Below are 18,402 nucleotides of genomic sequence, written 5' to 3' on the forward strand. Positions count from 1 at the left end.
TCTGGGAACTGTGCTCTGGAGCTGTTCCTATTTGACCATCTTGGCAAAAGTCCCTTAATCTCTTATTGAGAATAACTTTTGACATTTAATCTACTTAGCAAAAATCTTAGTTTTCCTACTAAAGCTCTTGGGAGTTATTAGTGCTATTCATTCATTCATTCATTCATTTTTCCTTTTTGAGATGGAATCTCACTCTGCCTCCCAGGCTGGAGGGCAGTGGCACCCATCTCAGTTCATTACAACCTCAGCCTCCAGGTTCAAGAAATTCTCCTGCCTCAGTATTCTGGGTAGCTGGGATTACAGACACCCACCACACCTGGCTAATTTTTGTGTTTTCAGCAGAGACAGGGTTTTGCCATGTAGGCCAGGCTGGTCTCGAACTCCTGACTGCAGGTGATCTGCCCACTTTGGCCTTCCAAAGTACTGGGATTGCAGGCATGAGTCACTGCCTCTGGCCAATTCACTTATCTTTATAGTTCTTTTTATCCTCAGTCCATGGCCAGCTACCTGCCCACTTTGAAATTAAATTTTTTAAAACTCTGACTTACTTTAGCCAGTGAATCTGAGTGGCTATACTATATAACATTGGAAATTTATAGGGATTTCTGGGGAAATGCCTATAAAATATATGCATGGTCTGCCCTGTTCTCTTCCCCTGATATAGGTAGCTGGGGTGGGAGTCCCCACATCTGAGTCTTAGAGTGAGGACAACATGAAGCAGAGACCCTGAAGCTCTGAAATCAACAACTAGTATGACTGAGAACTGTATCTGCTCTTAGGCTACCCTTTCTATGGAAATTAACTCAACTCATTAGAATCACACACAGATAAAATATCTGTGTGGCCCTAAGATCCAACCGCCTTTCACAACAGTGTGTATTTCACAACCCACATGGGTGCCTAAGGTGCTAGAGATTCCTGGGGTCACTACCACACAACAGCAATTCCTCTCCTGATTGATAAAAGACAATTTTAAACTTGCCACAATTTCTCTCTCTCACAATGAGTCCATTTACAACGAAATGGAGACAGTGTATTTTAGTGAAGAAAACATGTGTTTTGTAATCACCGTGATTTGGTTGAAATCAAAAGCGCTTATCAGCCAGGAACAGTTGCTCATGCCTGTAATCCCAGCACAGGAGGCTGAAGTGATAGGATTACTTGAGCCCAAGAGTTTGAGATTAGCCTGGGCAATACAGGGAGACACAGTGTCTACAAAACATAAAAATAAATTAGCCAAGTGTGGTGGCAAACACCTATGGTCCCAGCTACTCAGGAGGCTGAGGTGGGGGGGATTACTTCAACCAGGGAGGTCAAGGCTGCAGTGAGCTATGCTTACGCCACTGCGCTCCAGCCTGGATGACAGAGCCAGATCCTGTCTCAAAAACTAAAAATAAATTTAAAAAGGAAGTTTATCACTTATTGCCTGTGTGACCTTAACAAGCCACTTAGATATTTTGAACTGTACTTTCTCCAGCCATCAAATGGAATAATACTATACATCTTACAGAGTGCAGCAAACAATCGATGAGATGATGCCGAGTAATGAGCTCAGGGTATATAGTAACCATTACTGTCTATTCTTTTCTCCTACACTCAGACCCCTTCTGGTATTGAAATACTGCGAGAACTGACTAGAGCAGGAGTAGGCAAATTATAGCATAGAGGCCAAATCTGGCCCACTACCTGGTTTTATAGATAAAGTTTTATTAGAATGCAGCGATACACATTTATTTATACATCAGCTAGGATGTTCTTTATGCTACCAATGCAGAATCAGAGTAGGAGCCACAGAGACTGTAGAGCCTGCAAAGCCTAAAATATTTACTCTCTGAACCTTTACAGGAAAAAAAATCTGCTGACCTTTTGACTAGATTCATTCATAACTTAGACAATTCAATTTCTCATATGAATCTAAGACAGAGCTTCTTTGTCCTGAACAAGTCAATACTGTGATGTGTGCTAGTTGTAGACGATATTTTCCCCTCCAAAGTGCTAATTGGAAACTTGCGCGCTGCCTGGATGAGACTCTGCCCAAGATTTTACAGTCAATTGTAAAATGTACTAAAAGGCAGCCAAAAGGTTACTCTACATCTAGTTCCGTGAATATCACAAATTAGCACTTGTGTATTCACTTAGTAATTCATTCAACAAACATCTGCGTAAATGCCAGTTATATGCCAACAAACAGTGCTAGGCAATGAGGACATGAAGATAAACAAGGGGCAGGCCCCGCCCCAGCAGTTCACTGAATAACAGAGTGGCAAATATGTAAATAAAGAAATGCAACGCAATACAGTGAGTTAGTAGCCAAGGAGCATGCAGGCATATGAATAGGTTAAAACTATACATACGGCTGGGCGTGGTGGCTCACGCCTGTAATCCCAGCACTTTGGGAGGCTGAGGCAGATCACCTGAGGTCGGAAGTTCCACACCAGCCTGATGAACGTGGAGAAACCCCCATCTCTACTAAAAATGCAAAATTAGCCGGGTGTGGTAGTGCACGCCTGTAATCCCAGCTACTCGGGAGGCTGAGGCAGTAGAATTGCTTGAACCCAGGAGGCAGAGGTTGCAGTGAGCCAAGATCATGCCATTGCATTCCAGCCTGGGCAACAAGAGCAAAATTCAGTCTCAAAAAAAAAAAAAAATCTATATACACATAAACTATAGCAAGAAGATGAAATGAAGTGATATCTGAGCCGAATAGATCAAATTTCTTGATAGAACAACATCCCAGAGAAGCTCTGCATATGTACAAGCAAAAATCATCTGCAGCATCAGCAAAGCCTGTAGCAGCCTTCAGCGCAGGTAGAGCCTGCATTCTCCCTGCTCCTGTTGGAGACTTCAGATGTACCTCAGCCAGTGTCCTGCTGTGCTCCCCAGCTCTGACTTCTGGGCCATGTTTTGTGACATTTTTCTTGACCTTGGAGTTTGTTCCTCAATAACACCACAACCTATTCTTGGTGTGATTTGACATGGTTCTTGTGTCGGAAAACTGGACTCCCCCAGAGGTGTTCCTGGTGCCCTGTTTGGCTCAGAAACCCTCACCCCAAGCTTTGGACATTCTCCTGCCCTGCCCGGATGCGCTCGCCCTCCTTTTCACTTCTGACCCAGATGTGCCAATAAACTTTGTCCTGCTTCCCATTATCTCAACCCCAGTTGGATTCTGGTGAGTGAAGTTTTACAGAAAAAGAGTTTTCCAAGGAGCAAATACAGACAGTTATTTTAGTTACATAGAACAGAATGTTTGAAGTTACAGAGGTCTGAAAAAACCAAGTGTGTTTAGTAAACCCAAAAAGTTTGATAGGCAAGAGACAAAACTAAAAAACAGAAAAGGAGGCCGGGCACGTTGGCTCACGCCTATAATCTCAGCACTTTGGGAGTCCCGGGCAGATTGATCATGAGGTCAAGAGATCGACACCATCCTGGCCAACATGGTGAAACCCCATCTCTACTAAAAACACAAAAATTAGCTGGGTGTAGTGGTGTGTGTCTGTAGTCCTAATTACTTGGGAGCTACTGAGGCAGGAGAATCACTTGAACCCAGGAGGCAGAGGCTGCAGTGAGCTGAGATCGCGCTACTGCACTCCAGACTGGCAACAGAGCAAGACTTCATCTAAAACAAAATGGAAAGGGACAAGATTGTGGAGAGTATCTTGATTCACTTGCATTGCTCTAAAGAATTAAGTGAGGCTGGGTTACGTATAAAGAAAAGAGATGTATTTGGCCCATGATCCTGCAGGCTGTAGAAGAAGCATGGTGCCAACATCTGGTTCTGATGAGAGCCTCAGGAAGCTTCCACTTAAGGATGGAAGGCCAAAGAGAGCTGGTGTATGCAAATGACATGGTGAAAAAGAAAGTGCAAGAAAGAAGAGGAGGTGCTAGGCTCTTCTCAAAAACCAGTTTTTGCAGGAACTAAGTGAGAACACTCACTCCCACAAGAATGGCACCAAGCCATTCATGAGAATCCATTCCCATGACCTAAACACCTCCCACCAGCCCCCACCAATACTGGAAATCAAATTTTATCCTGAGACTTGGTGAGGTCAAATAAACCACATCAAACCATAGCAGAGGGCATTGAAAATTATTCAAAGGAACATGTACCTCCTTCTGTGGTTAGTAGAAAATCACAGAAGAATTTTAAACAAACAGTTAAGTGATGGCATTTACATCTTAAAATACTACTTTGGAGGTAATATGGGGTATGGTTGGAGAAGTGGAGAGGCTTGAGCAAGAAAAAGCAGTTAACTGGCCATTGTCACAGCTCAGGTCAAAAAAATGAGAGCCTGCTAGCCACAGGGGCCCACGTCTGTAATCCCAGAACTTTGGACAGCTGAGGTGGGAGGATCGCTTGTGCCCTGAAGTTTGAGACCAGCCTGAGCCACATGGCAAGACTCATCTCTATGAAAAACAGAAAGGCAAAATCACAGCCATGAGTGAGGGTGTGCAACTATAGTTCCAGCTCCTTGGGAGGCTGTGGTGAGAGGATGGCTTGAGCCCAGAAGTTCAAAGCTGCAGTGAGCTGTTATCACACCACTGCACTGCAGACTGAGTGACAGAGTGAGACCCTGTCTCGAAAGGGAAAGAGAAAAGGGAAAGGGAAAGGAAAAAAAAAAAAGGAAGAGAAATTAAAAGAAAAGAGGGAAAAAATCTGATACATATTTGGGAGGTGTTTCAGAATCTATGCCTGTATGTCTGCTTGATGAGGGAAAAGAAATGTCTAGAATAGGGCTTTTCAAACCATCTTGGTAGAGTCCCATTTTTAGAATTTCTAACCCATTGTGGGCCAATACTTCTGTAAAGCAAAGGGAGGAATAATCATGTGCTTGGATATTTCTGAAAAGTCAAGTTGCTTCAAAAGTTTCATTTATGTTCAATTTCTGTACTTAATCTTGTTACAGTAATCTGTGGTCAAGCATTCATTTTCAGAGCACATTTTCAGTAGCACTATTCTAGGAGGACTGCAGGGTTTCTGATTGATAACCAGATGAATGGAGATGACTTTAGCCAAGTTAAGGAGCAAACAAGTGGATTTGAGGGTTGAAGGTGAGTTCCACTGTGGACATGTTATTCTCGAAGTCCCAGAGGAATGCAGAGAAATCCACAAAGCTTCTGGCAATTTAGCTTGTGTGAATTACATTTGTAGAGGATTCTTCACATGGGGTAGGTATTCGATGCTTCTTAAATGCATAAATGGGAAACCAGTTTCCCACCGATTGTCTGCCAGGTATATATACTATGCCTATTAGAAGAAGCAATGGCAAAACCTTGGAATACATAAAATATCCTCTCGTTGCTCAAAAATTTTACCACAATCAGAAAATCTTAATAAGACTTTTAAAACAGTGCATGACACGAAAACTTGACTTTTGCCCACAGACACAAAAATGATAAAAGGAAGCCATTTTCTCTCTCTACTCCATTATTCATCTTGCATGTATTCGTACCTCATGGATCTGGTATGACATGAGTTCACTGGCTTTAAGTTTACTGAGAAATCACAGGGACTGGCCAGGCTATTTTGGTCTGAAGCATAAATCTCAGTCCTCACAACTCAAGTGCAAAAAACGTAACATTTTCTATGTGTCATAGTAAGTTTTAGTTGTAATCTCTATTCAACCATGATCTTGTTTAGATTTTTGCCCCCTCCAAATCTCATGCTACAATCTGATCCCCAATGTTAGAGGTGGGGCCTAACAAAAGGCAGCTGGGTCATAGCTGTGGATCCCTCATAAATGTCTTGGTATGTGTGTCTTCATGGTAATGAGTGAGTTCTTGCTGTATTAGTTACTGCAAGATTTGATTGTTAAAAATAGCCTGGGCCAGGCTCGGTGGTTCATGCCTGTAATCCCAGCACTTTGGGAGGCAGAGGTGGGTGGATCACGAGGTCAAGAGATTTAAACCAACCTGGTTAACATGATGAAACCCTGTCTCTACTAATAATACAAAAAAAAAAAATAGCCAGGTGTGGTGGCACATGCCTGTAGTCCCAGATACTCAGGAGGCTGAGGCAGGAGAATCGCGTGAACCCAGGAGGTAGAGGCTGCAGTGAGCTGAGATCGCACCACTTCACTCCAGCCTGGGCAACAAAGTGAGACACTGTCTCAAAAAAAAAAGAGGCTGCCACCTCCTCTCTCCCTCACCAGGTGACATGCCAACTTCTTTTTGCTTCCACCATGATGAGTATCTTAACGCTTTCACTAGAAGAAGCTATGGGTTTCATGCTTCTTGTACAGCCTGAAGATCTGTGAGTCAAATAAATATCTTTTCTGTATAAATTACGCAGTCTCAGGTATTACTTAACATCAATGCAAATGGACTAAGACACATCAGAAGAGGAAAATTAATCAGCCTTTCACCCAAAGCTACATCTTAATAACAGACGGCTTACAGAGTGCTACCATGGTGTGAGTGGTCTGGTTGTGGGTAAACAAATGTCCACACTGCCCTTCACTCAGTTTTCCCAATCACTCTCATTCCTCAGGTCCCAATCAACCATCCCTATTGCTCACTGCTGTGATGCCCCATCCTCACCCCTCACCCCCACCCCGCCCAGAGAGCTCAGCTTGAGCTCTCTCTTGGCCAGTTCTGAGCCCTCTTCCAGGTCTCTCCAGGGATAGGAAACTCTATGGAACTAAGACCTTCCACTATCATAGTGCTACTTTTAGTGCTCAAACAATCAATGTAGGACTTTCCACACCATTCTATGGAACAATTCTTTCAACAATCTATAGCAGCAAGTATCTTTCAAGAACCCGTTGTGTTCCAGGCACTGTTCTAGAGTCTTGGAAACTACGATGAACAAAACAGACGAAAATCTCTAACCACATGAACATTCATTGTGGGATGAAGAAATCAACCATAAATAACAGGCATAACAATAAGAAATTAAGTAGTATGTAAGTAACGGGGAAGTGCTGTGGAATCTAGTAGAGTGGGATGAAGAGGACTTAGGAATTCAGGGTCGGGTGGTGCCTTGAAATTTTAAATCGACTTGTCAAGATGGAGCCCATCAAGAAGGTGACATTGGAGCAAAGACTTGAACGAGGTGAAGAACAGTCCGGTGAGTAGTTGGAGGAAGGGCATTCCAGGCAGAAGGAACGGCAGGTGCAAAGGCCCAAAGGCAAGAATAGTCCTGTTCAAGGAACAACAGGAAGTCCAGTGTGGCAGTGCGGAGTGAGCAAGGGTAATAAAAGCAAGAGACCCATTCAGAAAGGCAATGGGGAGGGGAAGACTGGGTTGGGCTTTTACTCTGAGATAAATAGACAATTACTGAAGATGTGACCTAATTTAATGTATTGATCATTTATGTATTTATGATTGATTTATTTGAGTCATGGTCTCACTCTGTAGCCCAGGCTGGAGGGCAGTGGCTCATTCATAGCGCACTATAGCCTTGACACCCCCCCCCCGCCCCCGGCTCAAGTGATCCTCCCACCTCAGCCTCTTGAACAGTTGGAACTATAGGTGTGTGCCACCATGTCCAGCTAATATTTTTTAGATTTTTTTTAGAGATGGGCTCTTGCTATGTTGCCCAGGCTGGCCCTGAACTCCCGGCCTCAAGGAATCCTCCTACCTGAGTCTCCCAAATAGCCTGGATTACAAGAGTAAGCCATCGTGCCATGCCTAATTTGACAGATTTTAAAAGGAATGCTCTAGTCATTACGTCAAGACCACACTAAGGAAAGAGGGTCGAAGCAAGGAGACTAATTAGGAGCCATTTCAGTAGCAGCGGAGGCAGAGAAAAGGGTTTAGATTCCAGGTATATTTGAAGTAGAGCCATCAAAATTTCTTATAGGATTGGAGAAAGGTGAGTTGAAGATGACGCCAAGGTTTTGTCCTGAACACTGGTGGGATGTAGTTACCATTAGCTTGATAGAGTGGACTGCAGACAAAGAGCTTTGCTGAGAATGATCACGTGCTACTGATTTTTCACTCCTGGGCCACTGTTCCATGTATGGCATCTCCAGTGCTAAGCATGGTGCCTAACTCTTAGCAGGCAGAAAAACATCTCTTGAGACACCAAAGCAGGAGGATTGCTTAAACCTAGAGTTCAAGACCAGCCTGGGCAACCTAGCAAGACCCCATTTCTACAAAGGAATTTTTAAAAAAATAGCCAGTCATGGTGGCACATTCCTGTAGTCCTAGCTATTTGGGGGACTGAGGTGGGAGGACTGCTTGAGCCTGGAAGTTGGAGGTTGCAGTGAGCTATGATCACACCATTGCACTCCAGCCTGGGTGACAGAATGAGAGAACAGACACCCTTTCTCAATCAATCAATCAATGAGAAAAGAAAATACCTGTTGAACAGACAAACGAGTGAGTGAATGATTAAATACAATTCCCACAGGGCAAGCAACCTGAGATTTTGTTGTTTTCTTGGGTTCTATTCAGGGAGCACAGATTTCCCAGACGTATCAGAACGTTTTTTATTTGATTTTATCCCCAATCCAGGGCTTTTCAGGCTGGCATGGAGATAAAGTACTGATCCTGTTCTCAAAGACACACAGCTCAACTCTCCTGTTTCTCCCAGCTACTAATATCAATCTCCATCCCTCAATCCAAGAATAAGAAAATCTGTCTATTTCCAGGCATAAGAAAAATCACCTAGGTATGTATATTCCTCCAAATTAAGAAATTTTATGCTTGGGTTTTAGCTCTTGAAACTCCAGAATTAAGAATTATACTTTCGTACTCTGAGTTCATACCAACTTAACCAAATATTGCAGGATAATATTTGGATGTATGGATCGGCAGCATACGACTGACCTAATGAAGGGAAAGGCAAGAAATTCAAGGAAACAATAGCAATGTAAAACACACCAGGTGGCCAGGTGCAGTGGCTCATACCATATAATCCCAGCATTTTGGGAGGCCAAGGCAGGAGGGTCACTTTAGCCCAGGAGTTCAAGATCAGCTTGGGCAATGTAGGAAGACTCCATCTCTACAAAACATAAAAATATATTAGCCAAGTGTGGTGGCACATTACCTGTGGTCCCAGCTACTCAGGAGGCTGACGTGGGAGGATCACTTAAGCCCAGGAGGTTGAGGCTGCAGTGAGCTGTGATCATGTCATTGCACTCCAGCCTGGGCAACAGATCTCAAAAAATCATAATATAATAAAACATACCAATTAATATATCAAAACATTGTGCCACTTCTTTTTTGATCACTTAAGATGAGATGGATTTGCCCCTGGTATAGGCTATGTCTACACAATCATCTTAAAATTGCTACCAGCCTGCCCATTGATCTAGAGTAAATTCCTCTGATGATATTTAAGTAAAACAGATTCTGTCCATGAAATTATGCAAAATGTAACAATGTTGATGCTGGTCATACTGTGCAAGCTAATAATTAGACATTGTCTATGTCATTTTCGGAACTTTCAGAGAGAACATTAAACCCTCAGACATTTGTTAATGATAGAACATTTCCAGGGAAAATGGCTGGCAGGAGAATTGAGGAGCAAGGATCAACAAAACACAGTGATGAGAAGGAAACGCAAAAGTTTTTAAGGAAACAGCAAAGAAATGGATCCTTCAGCCATGGGAACAGAAATTCTGTCTTTAAATTTCTGCCATTGTTTATATTCTGATTAATTCTTTTTTATAGGTTAATCTCCATCTATTGGTTTTGAAAGTGCCAACTCCCTGTTAGCTCATAAAAGAACAATAGATTCTTTAACTTATCAGAGAGTTCCTAAAACCCTTGAAAATCCCCAAATTCATAAACAATGTATCACTTTCCCTACACAATGCAACTGCATAGAACTAAAAACTGATATGTAAATGATTTAACTCTCACTCGATGATCAGTTTCTGTCCTACCTGAAATGCTTACTAAATTCATTTTACAAATTCTGCTTTTTTAATTTTCATAAAGAACATATGTCTGGCTTGATATCATAGATTCTAGTCACCCATAAATTTAAACAAAACACTAAACAAAAAGGTCTATTTTCTGGCTAAGAACTAATACTTCCTTTTCAGTCTCCTCCTTTACTTCATCAGCTCTTGAAGCTCTCGTCAGTTCCGGCAACATTTGCTGGCAGGATAAAAAATTTTCAAGCGCACACAAGGTCATAAATTGAACCCCGGTCCACTTTCGAATGCATACATCCTATTTTGCACATTGGCTTCTGGCTACATTAGTCTCTAAGGGATTCAGTCTTGTTCATAGCATCTAGGATTCAAATTAATCTCAGCAAAAATTGGCCAGGTGCAGCGGTTCATGCCTGTAAGCCCAGCACTTTGGGAGGTCGAGTCAGGTGGATCCCTTAAGGTCAAGAGTTCAAGATAAGCCCAGCCAACATGGTGAAATCTTGTCTCTACTAAAAATACAAAAATTAACCACGCATGGTGGTGGATGCCTGTGATCCCAGCTACTCAGGAGGCTGAAGCATGAGAATCACTTGAACCCCTGAGGCAGAGGTTGCAGTGAGTCAATATTGAGCTACTGCACTTCATTGTGCATGACACAGACTCTGTCTCAAGACAAAAAAAAAAAATCTTAGAAAAAAATTTAAAATTATTTTATGTCCTGAACTTCCAGATCACCTTCAAAGAGAGGCAATCACAAACATTAAATTCATAAAGGCAAAGGTTCTACTGTACTTTCTTTTGAAAACAGCAATTCATTTGAAGTAAGCTTACATGAAATCATAGTAGCACAGGCTACATTTGAAGAGCTCTTTCTCGCATTCAACAAATACTGAAAATAATATCATAGATATTATGAATCGTGAAGAGATGATTCTCCTATGGCTTCAACCCCCAAAAGGGTATATTGTCTGCCCTTGAATTTAATTATTCATTCAACAAATGTTTATTGAGCAACCACTACCCGTTAACCATTTTCATTGGTATTAACCATAAAGCAGAGAACACGATAGGCAATGCCCCTGCTCGACCGCAGGAAGACTGACAGCAAACAAACAAAACAGTAGGTGGTGATAAGTGTCGCAGGAAAAGAGGGGCAGGGATACTGTCATCAAGGATGGCCTACGAGTACCATGTAAGCTCTGTGCTTTTCATAGATAGCCTTTCTCTTGCTGAGGTACATTTCCTCCAGATCTAATTTGTTGGATGTCCTCATCATAAAAAAATGTTAAAATTTTTCAAATGTTTTTCTGAATTTATTGAGATAATCATATGATTTGTATTCTTCATTCTGTTAATGTGGTATATATCACATTCATTGATTTGCAAATACTGAACCGTTCTTGCATCCCAGGGATAAATTCCAATTGGTCATGACACATGATCTTTTTAATGTGCTGTTCAATTTGGTTTACTGCTATTTGTTGTTGTTGTTGTTGAGGTTTTTTGCATCTATGTTCATCAGGGACATTGGCCCTTAATCTTCTTGCGGTATCCTAGTCTGGTCTTAGTGTGGGGTTACCAGCATACATATAAACATGTACACCACCAGAAATAAACCCATGCATATATAAAAGTGTTCCCTCCTCTTCAAGTTTCTGGAAGAGTCTGAGATAATTGGTATTCATTCTTTAAATGTTTGTAAGATTTTATTCATGAAATGATCTGGTCCTGAACTTTTCTTCATTGGGATGTTTTTTGACTATTGACTTAATCTCTTTATTCATTATTGGTTTGTTCAGATTTTCTGTTTTCTCATGATTTGGTTTCTCAGGTTTCTAGAAATCTTTCATTTCTTCTTAGGTTTTTTTTTTTTTTTTTTTTTTCCTGTGTCAGGGTCTCACTCTGTTACCCAGGTTGGAATACAATGGCACCATCAAACACATACCACGATTCCTGGCTCATTTTTAAATCATAATTTTGGTAGAGACAGAGTCCTGCTATGTTGTCTAGGCTGGTCTCAAATTCCTGGCCTCAAGCAAACCACCCACAATGGCCCTCTTAAGTGCTGGGATTAGAGGCATGAGCCACCATTCCTGGGCCTGTTTCTTCCTGGTTAGCCACTTTGTTGTCATAACTGTTTATAGCAGTCTTTCATGATTGTGTTTCTGTGGTATCAGTTGTAATGTCTCCTCTTTCATTTATAATTTATCTATTTGATTCATCTTTTTTCCTTGGTTAAAGATTTGTCAATTTTGTTGATCTTTTCAAAAAACCAACTCATTTCATTAATCTTTTCTATTTTCTTTCTCATCTCCATTTCATTTATCTCCACTCTGATCTTCATTATTTCCTTTTTCTGCCAACTTTGAGCTTAGTCTGTTCTTCCTGTTACTAGTTTCTTAAGATGTGAATTTGGACGTCAAAACTACCTAAAGCTATTTGTGGATTTCATGCCATCCCTATGAAAATTCCAACTGCATTTTTCACAAATACAGATAACAATTCTAAAATTTGGAACCACAAAAGACACCAAATAGCCAAAGCAATTTTGAGAAGAACAAAACTGAAGGCACCATGCTCCCCAATTTCAAATTATATTACAAAGCTTTAGTAATCAAAACAATATAATAGTGATGTGAAAGCAGACATATAGGCCGGGCATGGTGGCTCATGCCTGTAATCCCAGCACTTTGCGAGGCCGAGGCGGGTGGATCACGAGGTCAAGAGATAAAGACCATCCTGGTTAACATGGTGAAACCCTGTCTCTACTTTAAAAAGTACAAAAAATTAACTGGGCATGGTGGCGCGTGCCTGTAATCCCAGCTACTCAGGAGGCTGAGGCAGGAGAATTGCCTGAACCCAGGAGCAGAGGTTGTGGTGAGCCGAGATGGCACCATTGCACTCCAGCCTGGGTAACAAAGCGAAACTCCATCTCAAAAAAAAAAAGACATATATTCCAATGGAAGACAATAAAAGCACAGAAATAAACCCACACATATATGGTCAACTAATATTTGACAAGGGTGCCAAGAATATAAAATAGCGAAAGAAAAGCCTCTTCAATAAATGGTATTGGGACAACTGGATATCCACACGCAGAAGAATGAAATTAGACCTGATCTCACACCTTAAATAAAAATTAACTCAAAATGCATGAAATCCTTAAGTGTAAGTCCTGAAACTGTAAAAATAGTTGAAGAAAATGTAAGAGAGAGAAGCTCCATGTCCTTGGTTTGGGCAATGATTTTTTGCATGTGTCCCCCTAACACACAAGCAACCAAAGTAAAACAGACCAGTGGGATTACATCAAACTGAAAAGCTTCTACGCAGCAAAGGAAACCATCATCAAGGCGATGAGATAACCAACTGAATGAGAAAAAATATCTGCAAATGATACGTCTAATAAGGGGCTAATATCCAAATTAAATAAGAAACTCAAAAACTCAGTAACAAGAAAACAAATGGACAGAACTGACCAGATGTATCTCAAAAGAAGAAAAACAAATGGCCAATAAGTACAAAAAAATTATCAACGGTGCCAAGCATCAAAGAAAGGCAACTCAAAACTGCAATGAATATCACGTCGCACCTGTTAGAATGGCTATGATCAGAAAGATGAAAGATAAGGTGTGGAGGAACGGGAACCCTTGTACATTGCCGTATGATCCAGCCATCCCGCCACGGAGCATGTAGCCAAAGGAAATGACATCAATATCTCACAGAGATATCTGCACTCCCACAATCATTTCAGTATTTTCAATAGCCAAAATATGCAAACAGCCTAACCATCAGCAGATGAATGGATAAAGAAAATGTTTAGGTCAGGTGTGGTGGCTCACACCTGTAATCCCAGCACTTTGGGAGGCTGAAGTGGGAGAAATACTTGAGCTGAGGATTTTGAGACCAGCCCAGGGAAACACAGTGAAACCCCTTCTCTACCAAAAAAAAAATTAAAAAGAAAAGAAAAAAAAATTAGCCAGGCATGATGGTGCACACCTGTAGTCCTAACAACTCGGAAGACTGAGTTTGGAGGATTGCTTGAGTCTGAGAGGTTAAGGCTATGGTGAATCATGATCACACCACTGCACTCCAGCCTGGACAACGAAGCAACACTCTATCTCAAAAAATAAAGAAAAGAAAATGTCATATATATATATATATATATATGAATATATATATATTATGTAATATATATAAGGAATATAATTCACCCTTATAAAAGAAAGTCCTCCATTTGTAACAAAATAGATGAATCTGGAGAATGTTATGCTAAGTGACACAAGCCAGGCACAGAAAGATAAATACTATATTATCCTATTTATATGTGGACTTTTTCTTTCTTTCTTTCTTTTTTTTTTTTTTTGAGACAGAGTCTCCCTCTGTCACCCAGACTGGTGTGCGGTGGTGCAATCTCAGCTCACTGCAACCTCCACCTTCTGGGCTCAAGTGATCTCCTGTCTTGGCCTCCCAAATAGCTGGGGCTATAGTCATATACCACCATGCCCAGTTAATTTTTATATTTTTAGTAGAGATGGGGTTTCACCAGGTTGATCAGGCTAGTCTCGAACTCCTGACCTCAGGTGATCCACCCACCTCGGCCTCAAAAAGTACTATTATTACAGACATGAGCCACTGCCTATGGCCTATATGTGGACTCTTATATGTCAAACACATAGAAACAGTAGAGCAGCAGTTATCAGGGTGTGGTGGAGGAGGCAGGCAAAGGTGTGAGTCAAAGGGTATAAATAAGTCTAGAGTACGAATGTGCAGCAGAAGGACCACAGCTAATAATACCATATTATGTATTGAAAACCTACTAAGAAAACAGATGTCCAAAGGACTATAAATCGTTCTACTATAAGGACACATGTACACGAATGTTCATTGCAGCACTGTTTACAATAGCAAAGACCTGGAATCAACCCAAATGCCCATTGATGATAGACTGGATTGGGAAAATGTGGCACATATACACCATGGAATATTATGCAGCAATCTGAAATGATGAGTTCGTGTCGTTTGTAGGGACATGGATGAATCTGAAGAACATCATTCTCAGCAAACTGACACAAGAACAGAAAATGAAATACCGCATATTCTCACTCATAGGCAGGTGATGAAAAATGAGAACACATGGACATAGGGAGGGGAGTACTAAACACTGGGGTCTATTGGGGGGAAAAGGGGAGGGCCAGAGGGCGGGGGGAGCTGGGGAGGGATAGCCTGGGGAGAAATGCCAAATGGGGGTGAAGGGGAGAAAGGAAGCAAAACACACTGCCACATGTGTACCTATGCAACTGTCTTGCATGTTCTGCACATGTACCCCAAAACCTAAAATGCAATAAAAAAAAAAAAAAAGAAAACAGATATTAGGTACTCTTACCATGCACACACAAAACAAGTGACTATGGAAGGTGATGGTATGTTAAATTGTTTACCTGTAAAAATCATTTCACTGTACATATCATGAAATCATGTTGTGTACCATAAATTTAAATAAAAAAGAAGAAAAATGCAGGTAAGTTTACAGAACAGAATTAAAATCACTCATTATCCCAAATCAAGGATAATGAGACCAAAATCTGAGGATTTTGAGACCAGCCCAGGGAAACACAGTGAAACCCCTTCTCTACCAAAAAAAAACAAAAAGAAAAGAAAAAAAAATTAGCCAGGCATGATGGTGTACACCTGTAGCCCTAACAACTCGGAAGACTGAGTTTGGAGGATTGCTTGAGTCTGAGAGATCAGATCATAATATCTGATCTCCTGTTGGTCTATTTACTTCTAGTTTTTTTAATTTTCCTGTATATTTTATGTATGTGTATGTGTGTATTTTCTTGAAAAATGTAGACTTGGCCAGGTGCAGGGGCTCACGCCTGTAATCCTGACACTTTGGGAGGCTAAGGCGGGTGGATCACCTGAAGTCAGGAGTTTGAGACCAGGCTGGCCAAAAAGGTGAAACCCCATCTCTATGAAAAATACAAAAATCAGCCAGACGTGGTGGCAGGGACCTATAGTCCCAGCTACTCGGGAGGCAGAGACAGGAGAATTGCTTGCACTGGGGAGCAGACGTTGCTGTGAGCCAAGATCATGCCATTGCACTCCAGTCTTTGCAATGGAGACTCCATCTCAAAAAAAAAAAAAAAAAAAAAAAATATATATATATATATATATATATATATATATAGAGAGAGAGAGAGAGAGAGAGAGAGAGAGAGAGAGCAAAAGAGAGAGAGAGAGAGAGAGACTCATACTGCATCTGTTGGCTTGTAACCTAATTCTACTTCTCTGCTTTGCATTACAGTATAAGTGAAATGTCTCTGTGTTTTGAAAGCCTAATTTTTAGTGATGGGATCGTATTCTCTTGTATCATAAATTATTTAACGATTTTTTTCAACTGTTGGACATTAATGCTCTTTACAACTTTTCACTATTTTAAATAATGCTAAAGTGACTAACATCAACATGGTACATAAATATTTAAACACAACTCTGATTATTCTGTAACATTTATGCATTCCTGGGAGGCCTTCCAGTAGAGTGGGGGGGCGGGGAATCAACCTTAGACTCTAAAAACAGAGTCTAAGTTAAAAGTTGATCTCTACTACTAACTACAGCTGTGGGGTCCGTAGGCAGTTACTTAGCCTTTCTAAACCTCAGAAATACATTAAAAAGAGGACATTTCTATGTATGCATAGTTATGAGCACAAGCTTACAATTATGTTATATAATTAAATAAAAATAGTAAATAGATCATGCCAGTATCTGCATGCTGTGCCAGTCCTGGTTTAAAATACCAGGACACCTATTCTTAGTGAAGTGGAAAGACGAATAAATACGCATTCTAGGGGTTTTAGACATTTTCTTCAATGTGACCATTGTTTCTGTGTTTAAATAGACCGGGAAAGGCAAGAAACCAGGGGCATATTTTACCAAGCGCTGCTAATTGAGTGATTTTGCTAATTAACATACTACCTCCTACCAGCCAATGAAGAGAGATGTTAATTGTCTTCTTCATTATAAAAATAAAGTTAATGCTGAGAAATCCTTGAGAGACCAATAGCCCTTAACCCCTTGAACTCGGGATGAAGAGGTAGATGGATGTTTGCTTTTGATTATTCCAGTCTTTTCATGATCTGAATCACTAACTACTCCTTATGGCTTTAAGTCATGACTCTGATTAGTCATTCTTCTGGTTTACAAAGTGAAACAAATCTAATCATATTTGTAAATTCCAGCAAGCTTCTGGGCCCATGCTATCTCAACAAAATAGTTTAAATGCCACCCACCTGTTAAAAATGCTTTTCCCTATGCCAAAATATTTATACTATCAAATTTAAATTGTATTTGAAAGGGTATTCTAAAGGCATAAATATATAACATAATGCCATTATAATTAATGAGATATATGGTAAGTTAGTTCACGAATAAATAGGAAAAATTTAACCTGTGTTAACTTCAAAGTAAAAACAGGAGAGTATGATGATTATGAAAGGACAGTGTAGGTGGTATGTCTAACCAGGAAGAAATACTCAGAAGAATAATTCCCCACAAAAAATCCTTGCCTTGCCAAAGTACCCAAGTCAAAACATAGCAAAGTGAACACCAGCCTTGGGTTTTGCCCAAATGTATTAGTCAGTTCTCATGCTCTTGATAAAGACACACCTGAGGCTGGGCGCGGTGGCTCAAGCCTATAATCCCAGCACTTTGGGAGGCCGAGGCGGGTGGATCACGAGCTCAAGAGATCGAGACCATCCTGGTCAACATGGTGAAACCTCGTCTCTACTAAAAATACAAAAAAATTAGCTGGGCGTGGTGGCACGTGCCTGTAATCCCAGCTACTCAGGAGGGTGAGGCAGGAGATTTGCCTGAACCCAGGAGGCAGAGGTTGTGGTGAGCCGAGATTGCGCCATTGCACTCCAGCCTGGGTAAGAAGAGTGAAACTCCATCTCAAAAAAAAAAAAAAAAAAAAACCACATACCTGAGACTGGGTAATTTATAAAGAAAAGAGGTTTAAAGGACCCACAGTTCCACATAGCTAGAAAGGCCTCACAATCATGGTGGAAGATGAAGGAAGAGCAAAGGGACAGCTTCCATGATGGTGGGCAAGAAAGAATGAGAGCCAAGCAAAGGGGAAACCCCTGATAAAACCATCAAATCTCGTGAGACTTATTCACTACCATGAGAGCAGGTTGGGAAAAACTGCCTCCACTGTTCAATTATCTCCCACTGGGTCCCTCCAACAACACAGGAGAATTGTGGGAGCTACAATTCAACATGAGATTTGGTCGGGGACACAGCCAAACCAATCATCAAACATCTAACACAATCACATGAAATTAAAGAATACTGTTTCCTCAAAACTATATAATTTTTTTCACAAAATAGAGGAGACTATGCAATAGGTAGGATAAGCTAGGAACATTTTCTTTTGCCTATGAAATGCAGGTGGGATACCTAAATTATAGATTAGCAGCTTAAGTACTCCCAATTCTCTATTCCAGGTTTAACCACAATGCCTGCTTTGAAGTGTTGCTTGAATAAGTCAGCCACGTTTTCTAACTGGTTATTTAGT

The 18,402-nt window shown here is 40.9% G+C and overlaps 1 long non-coding RNA gene across 1 annotated transcript in view; it reads right to left on the bottom strand.

Moving 5' to 3' along the window:
- The window catches only part of LOC128932543 (uncharacterized), a 193,536-nt gene extending 184,090 nt beyond the window's left edge, over positions 1 to 9,446 (bottom strand). Inside the window, exons 1-2 of the long non-coding RNA XR_008482466.2 lie at positions 9,134 to 9,446; positions 8,854 to 8,947 (exon numbers count right to left, since the gene is read on the bottom strand). This is a non-coding gene — a long non-coding RNA (uncharacterized LOC128932543). The remainder of the gene's footprint in view (positions 1 to 8,853; positions 8,948 to 9,133) is intronic.
- Positions 9,447 to 18,402: the final 8,956 nt, after the last annotated feature.

The sequence above is a fragment of the Callithrix jacchus genome, chromosome 7 (assembly GCF_049354715.1).
Source record: "Callithrix jacchus isolate 240 chromosome 7, calJac240_pri, whole genome shotgun sequence".
Lineage (NCBI taxonomy): Eukaryota > Metazoa > Chordata > Mammalia > Primates > Cebidae > Callithrix > Callithrix jacchus.